The sequence below is a fragment of the Triticum aestivum genome, chromosome 2B (genome assembly GCF_018294505.1).
Source record: "Triticum aestivum cultivar Chinese Spring chromosome 2B, IWGSC CS RefSeq v2.1, whole genome shotgun sequence".
Taxonomy (NCBI): domain Eukaryota; kingdom Viridiplantae; phylum Streptophyta; class Magnoliopsida; order Poales; family Poaceae; genus Triticum; species Triticum aestivum.
Window position 1 is genome coordinate 148,772,229 of NC_057798.1, and position 9,366 is coordinate 148,781,594.

Genomic DNA, 9,366 nt, shown 5'->3' on the forward strand with positions numbered 1-9,366 from the left:
AATGTTTATTATTCATGCTAGAATTGTATTAACCAGAAACTTGATACATGTGTGAATACGTAGACAAAACACTATGTCCCTAGTATGCCTCTACTAGACTAGCTCGTTGATCAAAGATGGTTAAGTTTCCTAGCCATGGACATGAGTTGTCATTTGATAAACAAGATCACATAATTAGTGGAATGATGTGATGGACATGACCCATCCGTTAGCTTAGCATTATGATCGTTCAGGTTTATTGCTACTGCTTTCTTCGTGTCAAATATATATTCCTCTGACTATGAGATTATGCAACTCCCGGACACCGTAGGAATGCCTTGTGTGCTATAAAATGTCACAACGTAACTGGGTGATTATAAAGATGCTCTACAGGTATCTCCGAAGGTGTGTTGGGTTGGCATAGATCGTGATTAGGATTTGTCACTCTGCGTATCGGAGAGGTATCTCTGGGCCTTCTCGGTAATGCACATCATATGAAGCCTTGCAAGCAATGTGACTAATGAGTTAGTTACGGGATGATTCACTACGGAACGAGTAAACAGACTTGCCGGTAATGAGATTGAACTAGGTATGAAGATACCGACGATCGAATCTCGGGCAAGTAACATACTGATGACAAAGGGAATACCATATGTTGACATTACGGTTCGACCGATAAAGATCTTCGTAGAATATGTGGGAACCAATATGAGCATCCAGGTTCCGCTATTGGTTATTGACTGGAGAGGTGTCTCGATCATGTCTACATAGTTCTCGAACCCACAGGGTCCGCACGCTCAACGTTCAATGACGATATGTATTATATGAGTTATGTGTTTTGGTGACCGAAGGTTGTTCGGAGTCCCGAATGAGATCACGGACATGACGAGGAGTCTCGAAATGGCCGAGAGGTAAAGATTGATATATTATAAGGTTATATTCAGACATCAGAATGGTTCCGGAGTGTTTCGGATAAATATTGGAGTACTGAGGGGTTACCGGAACACCCCGGGGAAGTAATGGGCCTTATTGGGCCACAGTGGAGAGGAGGAGGCAGGCCGCAGGTGGTGGAGCCCCCCCCCTATGGAGTCCGAATTGGACAAGGGGAAGGTGGCGCGGCCCCCCTTTCCTTCTCCCTCTCTCTCTCTCCCGCCACTTCCCTCTTTCCCCCTCCGTTGGAAAGGAAGGGGGCGACTAGGAATACGAGTCCTAGTTGGACTTCCCCCACTTGGCGCGCTCCCTAGGGCCGGCGGCCTCCCCTCTCTTCCTTTATATATGGGGGAGGGGCACCCCAAAGACACATCAATTCTCTTAGCTGTGTGAGGTGCCCCCTCCACCGTTTACTCCTCCGGTCATATTGTCGCAGTGTTTAGGCGAAGCCCTGCGCGGATCACATCACCATCACCGTTACCACGCCATCATGCTGACGGAACTCATCTACCCCTTCGTACCTCTACTGGATCAAGAGTTCGAGGGACGTCATCGAGCTGAACGTGTGCAGAACTCGGAGGTGCCATACGTTCGGTACTTGATCGGTTAATTCGAGAAGACATTCGACTACATCAACCGCGTTAAGTTAACGCTTCCGCTTTCGATCTACGAGGGTACGTGGACACACCCTCCCCTCTCGTTGCTATGCATCTCCTAGATAGATCTTGCGTGAGCGTAGGAATTTTTTTGAATTTGCATGCTATGTTTCCCAACACATGCAACTCCCGAATACCGGAGGAATACCTTGCGTGCTATCAAACATCACAACATTACTGGTTGATCATAAAGATGCTCTACAGGTATCTCCGAAGGTGTCTATTGAGTTGGCGTGAATCGAGATTGGGATTTGTCACTCCATATGACGGAGAGGTATCTCTGGGCCCTCTCGTTAATACACATCACAAGAATCTTGCAAGCAAAGTGACTAAGGAGTTAGTTGCAAGATGATGTATTAAGTAACGAGTAAAGAGACTTGCTGGTATTGAGATTGAACTAGGTATAGAGATACCGATGATCGAATCTCGGGCAAGTAACATACCAATAGACAAAGGGATGGCAATGGGTAGGGTATGGGCGGGTACAACCTCCTTCTACCCAAACCCATACCCATGGTAACCTTCTATACCCACACACTACAATACCCATGGGTATAAATTGATACCCATGCCCATACCCATCGGGTATCCTATACCCAAAGGGTATCCAATGGGGTGTAATATATGGTATTTAAATTTTAAAAAAATAGAGAAATGAGTCTAAAATCAAGTGATGATAAGGGAGTAGTATAGCACCGACGCAGCCTCCTCCGGTGGGTGGCCTCTTGGAGGAATCAAGCGAGTATGAGCAATGGTTGGTGGAATCTCGATGTAGTGAGAGACGACTGTGGGAATTGGGGATCGCTGGATCGAGAGATGGACAGGAGTTTTCGACGACGATAATTCAAGATTTCATCTTTTCGAGGAGACATATATGATGTAGGGAGAGTGGCGAGAACGCGCGTGTGAGCATATGAGATATGGCCGGTAGGAATACAAGATTTAGGGATGGGCCATGGGAGTTGGATGTTGACACACATGTCATAGGACTTATTTTTGTTTATTAATTTTTTGTGGGTATCCATTGGGTTACCCATGGGTGCAATTTCATACCCATGCCCTACCCATATATTTTGCGGGTATGGATACCCATTACCCATGGGTACAAAACCTCTTCAAGTGTTGCCCATGCCCATTGTATTAGGGTAGGGTACCCGCGGGTACCCATACCCATAGGCAAAACTGCCATCCCTAACGTATGTTGTCATAAAGGTTCAACCGATAAAAGATCTTCATGGAATATGTAGGAATCAATATGGGCATCCAGGTCCCGCTATTGGTTATTGACTAGAGAGGTGTCTCGGTCATGACTACATAATTCCCGAACCCGCAGGGTCGCACGCTTAACGTTCGTTGAGGCTATAGTAGTATTGGGATATTTGATGAGTGGTAACCAAATGTTGTTCGGAGTCCCGGATGAGACCTTGGACGTCACCAGGAGTCTCGGAATGGTCAAGAGGTAAATATTTATATATGGGAAGTCATATTTTGGGTTCCGGAAAAAAGGTGCAGTTTTTTGGTATTTTACCGGGAAGCTTCTACAAGGTTCCGGAGGAACTCGGAGGGGTCCGGAAGTTCACAAGTGGGTGCACCACGACCCAAGGGCTAGCATGGGCTGCGGGGAGGCGCCCTGGCCTTATTGGGCTAGGCGCACCAAATCCTCAAAAGCCCATGTGGCTAGGGTAGGCATAAAAGGAAGGAGTCCTAGTAGGAATAGGATTGGACTTGGAGTCAAAGTCCTCTCCCCCTTAGCTGCGCCCTAGGGCTTGGAGGGTTGTTTTCCACGCCCATCCACCTATATAGAGAGGGGAGGGGGCGCCCCAAGAGGACACACCAAGCCCTTGGTACCCCTCTCTCTCCCGTTACTTCGTAGTTCCACCGCCTCGTCCGAACGACGCTTAGCGAAGCGCTATCGGTGCTCCACCACCACCATCACCACCACACGTGTCGTGTTGGTTGTGATCCTATCTACTTCTCCTCTCCTGCTTGCTGGATCAAGACGGAGGAGACGTCATCAAGCCGCATGTGTGCTAAACTCGAAGGTGTCGTCCGTTCGGCACTAGATCGGCTGGATCGTGATCGGATCGCGAAGAGTATGACTACATCAACCGTGTGATAAACGCTTCCGCTTAGCAATCTACAAGGGTATGTAGATGCTCTCCCCCTCCCGTAGCTATGCATCTCCATGGATAGATCTTGCGTGTGCGTAGAAATTTTTGTTTTCCATGCAACGTTCCCCAACAGTAACTTGGGGAGGGGCCCTTCCCAAAGTAGGTTTGGATCGCAAGGAAGAGTCCTCCTCGGATTCCGACATGAAACGCCAAGGTTCCTGGTGTTTCCGGAAATGCCACGAACCATGACGTCTGGCACAAGACCAAACGCCAGGGTCCCCTTTGCAATGACCTCCCTTGGCCGAACCAAAGTGTCCTCGCACCAGAACATTTCTGGAAACAACCGAAACTCTTTCGAAACTCTCTCAAAACTATTTCTTATATTCCTGGAACTATTTCGAGAATATTTTCTCATAACTCTTGCTCCACTAACACTAAACAGATCGTGATTCTCTTAAGCTGGTGACCTTGTAGGTTCGGTAAAACATAGACATGAACAAAAACCCCTTTTGTTCAATGACCGACAATGGAACCGTGGACATCCATATCGATCCCTATGAATACACTAGTGAACCTTTGGTTGTCATGTGATGTTCCCTTTGCTTCGAAATACTTCAGAAAACCCGAGATGAGATGTATTGGTATCCTCTTGAGCCATACACATGCTCATTGTATCGGTCTCCTCGTTACCGGTTTTGTTCTTCTTTCTCGTTGACATGTACTGGCATCCCCGTGACATAGTCACATGTGTCTGACTAGACGATGATGAATGTCGTCACAGTGAGAGGACCCTAAGAATATCTCTCCATTGTCGGAGGAGCAAATTCCACTTTCAAGCTATCTAGTCCCTTGTCAAACTTTCCGATGAACCTGTAAGTTGTCGTTATGGTCACCTAGTTACAGATGACGTTTGAGCAACCCCTAAGTCCATCATACGGTAATAAATGGTTGCGATAATCCCATGGTCTGAAGAACTAAATCAAATGTTAACACTCTGTGTTATAACAATTGACTTCTGATGATTGCATCTCAAAGTATAACAAACAAGTTTGGGTCGATTCAATATGATCGTTCTCCCAACGTCATACTCTCAATGTTGTTTAGGACTATCACTACACTTAACGATATTTTAAAATCCGAAAGACGTGATCACCAACAACACAGTAGCGCACTAGCGTGGCTCGCTTCGCTTTTTGTCGCGGAGCTCGCTGCTATCCTTTTAGCTTCAAACCTACGGGGCGTGCGTTAGCACTGCGGCTTTTTCAGCCTTCCTTTGCTGGTTCCGAACTATCATTGATCCCTTGAGCTAGTCCTAGAGGCGAGACTAGGAATCATATTTTACCGTTTATCATTCAACACATACATATGAGTTTTCACTGAATCACATATTCCTGGATTATAACTATTATAGCATCGAATATAAACTCTCAATTATAAACATGGAAATATAATGATACAATATCATTTCCTCTAGGGCATATTTCCAACACGAGCTCCCTCGCGTCCATCGCTAGCTCCTCCACCTCCCGCCGTAGGAATGCGGGTTGCGGTCGCCCTTCCCGCTCCACGTCGCTCTAGATTCGGCCGGCGGGCGTCTCCCCTTTCCCTCCGGCGCGTGCGCCACCCGAGCAGTGGTGCGTGCTTGTGCCCGCGGCTCCGGTGTGGATGCACATGCCGGAGTCGGAGGCGAAGGCGGCGGCGCTCGGCTCTTCCCGCCAGCGGGCGTGCTTCGTCCTCATCGACCCGGAGGAGACGCTCAATCCGAAGGAAATTACGCGGAAGCTTTGCAAAATTATTATAAGTTACGCCGCGAAGTCATGCGGCGGTCGCTGACCATGACGGAGACCTACGCTCAGGGTGGCTGCACAGTTTCGTTCCTGGCGAAGTGCAGCTTGGCGGTGGTCTTTCTCGTTGATGAGCTTTGGCCGGCCACGAGGCCTAGATGCATCAATTCTAGCGACGTGGGCGACCGACGAGTGAATCAGAGGAGGGTGATAGGGCGGCGGGGTCTACGGGGTGTCGACGGGAGTGCTTGGTGGATGCCAGAGGCAACGCTGTTGTCACCGGTGTGGAGGCGGTCTAGCGAGGCGAGGGGGGGGGGGGGTGCAACCATGTGAGGGGAGCGCTTATTTTTTACCGATAACTTGTTTTAGACGCTCAAAACGAGGACCGGCGGAGGGTTCTCAAATTTTTGAGCAGAAACTTTCATGGATTTGGCTAAATGCGGCTTGATTCATCAAATGAGAATGTTAAGCCCAGTTGAGGGTTCGGCCAGATGCTCCTGATCCGTCACATTCATGCCCCATAATTTGTCACCATATCCAAGCACTCGGAAAAAGATTGTGACTATATCCGTTTCATTATACTACTGGCAGTCAACGAACTACTTGTCAGCTTATTTTTCGCTCCACGAGCTCCTTGCGTCCCGTGCTCAATCTTCATCGTGTCATCAATGTCCTAGACGCGTCGTGTTCGTCCTGTTTGGCAACAGGAAACACATGCGACTTTGCCATTGTTTACACAATACTGTACAAGATTATAAAATCGGCACCCCGATTGATCCATCTCACCTACTCATCACCCATCGGCTCTCTCCATTATATGTACAATGCCGATCGTGCAGCAGAGCTCACGCACTCCGAAGCAGAGGAGAACGAAGGAGAGACAGAGTGACGAAGCGTACGTAAAGAGACACACTTAGGGCGTGTTCGGTAGCTCTCCATGACCCAAAACTCCTCAACTCCTCAGCCCAAATCTAACAGCCAGCTTCTCGGTAAAAAGCCTGGAGTTGATCGATCGTTCGGCAAGCTAGCTTCTCGATCTAGTACCTTACATTAGCATAAACCATCCCAAAAAATAAAATAAGATTGCAATCAGGCCCCTCTTCCTCCTACATCCGTCATCTCTCATCTATGGTGGCCGGCGTTGACCAGGACGTCTTTTCCTTGAGCCGATGTGTTGCCATTGGGACATGAGGTGCAGCTTGCGGCTGGTGGAGGAGCACGCACGGAGGAGATGTACGAGGGGCGGACCTGGATCTAGGGATGCTCGGGGTTGCTGGGGATGGCGTCGTTGGAGATGGGACGGCGAGTGGTCCATGATAGCGGGTGCTGGGGACAACGGCGGCCGACGAGTCATGATCGATCGGATCGGCGGCGGCCTGCACGGGTTGCTGTGAGAGGGAAGGACGAGGGGATTAACCAGCGATTAGCGTTGGGCTTGTTCGCTCGGGTTGTTTCTCGTACCGGTTCGGTTTGATTGTCTCTTGGCGGTGGCAGAGGAAAGTAAATTCCACCAACTCCCGTTTCTCAGTTTCCTCGGAGCTCGAGAAACCCAGCCCCGCAACTCCGCTGCTTTTACACTGAGAAATTCGCCAGCTTCTGTTCCTAAACTCCCGGAGTTGAAGCGTTCGGTCGAAATCCGGGTGTGGAATCGATGGAGCTGGGAGTTGGAGGGCTACCGAACAGGCCCTTAATGGAAGCCGCCGCGGGTCAAGGAGCTTCGGGCGCCGGCGAAGGCCAGCGCCCGACGCCGCCGCCGCTGCCCCTGGGGGTGCGGCTCCAGCTGGCGGGGCTCACGGCCGCCATCGACGCCGTGGAGCGCAGCGACGGCACCGTCAACCGCTGCCTCTACTCGGTGATCGACCGCCTGCTGAGCGCGCGCGCCAACCCGCGCCCGGACGGCTCCGGCGTTCGCTCCTACGACTTCACCGTCGACGCCTCTCGCGGCATCTGGGCGCGCGTCTTCGCCCCGGTCTCCTCGGAGGTGCCGCTGCCCGTAATCGTGTACTACCACGCCGGCGGCTTCGCGCTCTTCTCCCCGGCCATCGGGCCCTTCAACGGCGTGTGCCGCCGCCTCTGCAGCGACGTCGGCGCCGTGGTCGTGTCCGTCAACTACCGCCTTGCTCCGGAGCACCGCTACCCAGCGGCGTACGACGACGGCGTCGACGCTCTTCGCTTCATCGACGACGCCGGCGGCATCCGGGCCTCGGCGACGGCGTTCCAGTCGACCTCGCCAGCTGCTTTCTCACCGGGGAGAGCGCGGGGGCCAACATCGTCCACCACGTCGCCAGCCGCTGGGCCGCCGAGCACCAGCCGGCCGCCAAGTCGCTCCGCCTCGCCGGCATCATCCCCGTGCAGCCCTACTTCGGCGGCGAGGAGAGGACGGAGTCGGAGCTCAGGCTGGAGGGCGTGGCGCCGGTGGTGAACCTCGAGCGGTCCGACTTCTCCTGGAAGGCCTTCCTTCCCGTGGGCGCCACCCGCGACCACCCTGCGGCGCACGTGACCGACGAGAACGCCGAGCTGGCCGATGATTTCCCGCCGACGCTGCTGGTGATCGGCGGGTTCGACCCGCTGCAGGACTGGCAGCGGCGGTACGCCGACGTGCTGCGGCGGAAGGGGGTAAAGGTTCAGGTGGCGGAGTACCCGGATGGCTTCCACGGGTTCTACGGCTTCCCAGTCGCTGACGCCGGCAAAGTTTTCCGGGAGATGAAGGCTTTCGTGGAGAGCAACAGGGTGGCGCCGGCGGAATCCACCGCCCGGTGAGGAAGATGCCGTGATCCAAGGTGCGGTGGGGGGTCTGTCTGCATGCGTGAAATAAGATTTGTTAATTTGATCGTTGTGTAGTGTGATCACTGATTACACTGGAAGTTTTTTCTTCTTTTTCTTCGAAATGATTACAATGGGAGTTGTGAGTTGTGACAGACTGCCCGCTGTATGCATGAATATGTTGTTTAAGGAGATGTGAGGCATGGACAGAAAAATATAGCTTCTTGATTCGCTTATAACAGTAATAAAATATACACATTAGACAATCCTAAGACATAAATGCTACACTCAACCGGGGGTTTTACATGATCAACAGACTGCCCCTTCCTCCGCTGGCTAATCTCTGCCCCTTAATTTTCAGAGTGGGGCCCGCCTCCTCTAGTAACCAATTAAAACAATCCACATTAGTCTTTCGCCCGCAAAAAGTCCTATAACCCTCGGTGACTAGCATTGCCGATCCTAAGAGCATCTCTAGTAGATCCTGCAATCGAACAAGCCGCAAATTTGATTTACGGGCTACCATACACAAAATTTACGGGACAACACGCCGGAGACAGAATAGATCCCGCATACATCACCAGAATTCAACACGATTTTGAAAACTAGTAGTTCGCTCCATAATTTTTTATTTCAATACAAAAGGATATAAGCGATCATTGTGTAGTGGGATAAGATTTGTTAATTTGAACGTTGTGTAGTGTGATCACTGATTACAATGGGAGTTTTTTCTCCCTTTTTTCAAAATGATTACAATAGGAGTTGTGACAGACTGCCTGCTGCCTGCATGAATATGTTTGTTTAAGCAAGAGATGTGAGGCATTGACAAAAAAATATAGTCTCTCTGTTCCATAATCTTTTTGACACTATAATAATGTCAAAACGTCTTACATTATAAGACAGAGGAAGTAATTTAATTTCTTGGTCACTTATAACACTAATAAAATGTGCACACTTGACAATCCTAACACTCTATCAGCTCTTGGGACTTGTTCTTAATAGAATCTCTACGTCACCACGTATCATCATTCCATAGAATTCATCCCGTGGATTTTCTAGATAAAATAAATTATCCTGTAGATGTTTCTCGATTGCATTATCGTGGCATTCTCACTCACCAGTAGCCGATACAAGGTGCAACGCTGG

The 9,366-nt window shown here is 50.3% G+C and overlaps 1 pseudogene; it reads left to right on the top strand.

Moving 5' to 3' along the window:
* The first annotated feature begins 6,786 nt into the window (after positions 1-6,786).
* On the top strand, positions 6,787-8,438 carry LOC123040875 (probable carboxylesterase 18; annotated as a pseudogene).
* The last annotated feature ends 928 nt before the right edge of the window (positions 8,439-9,366 follow it).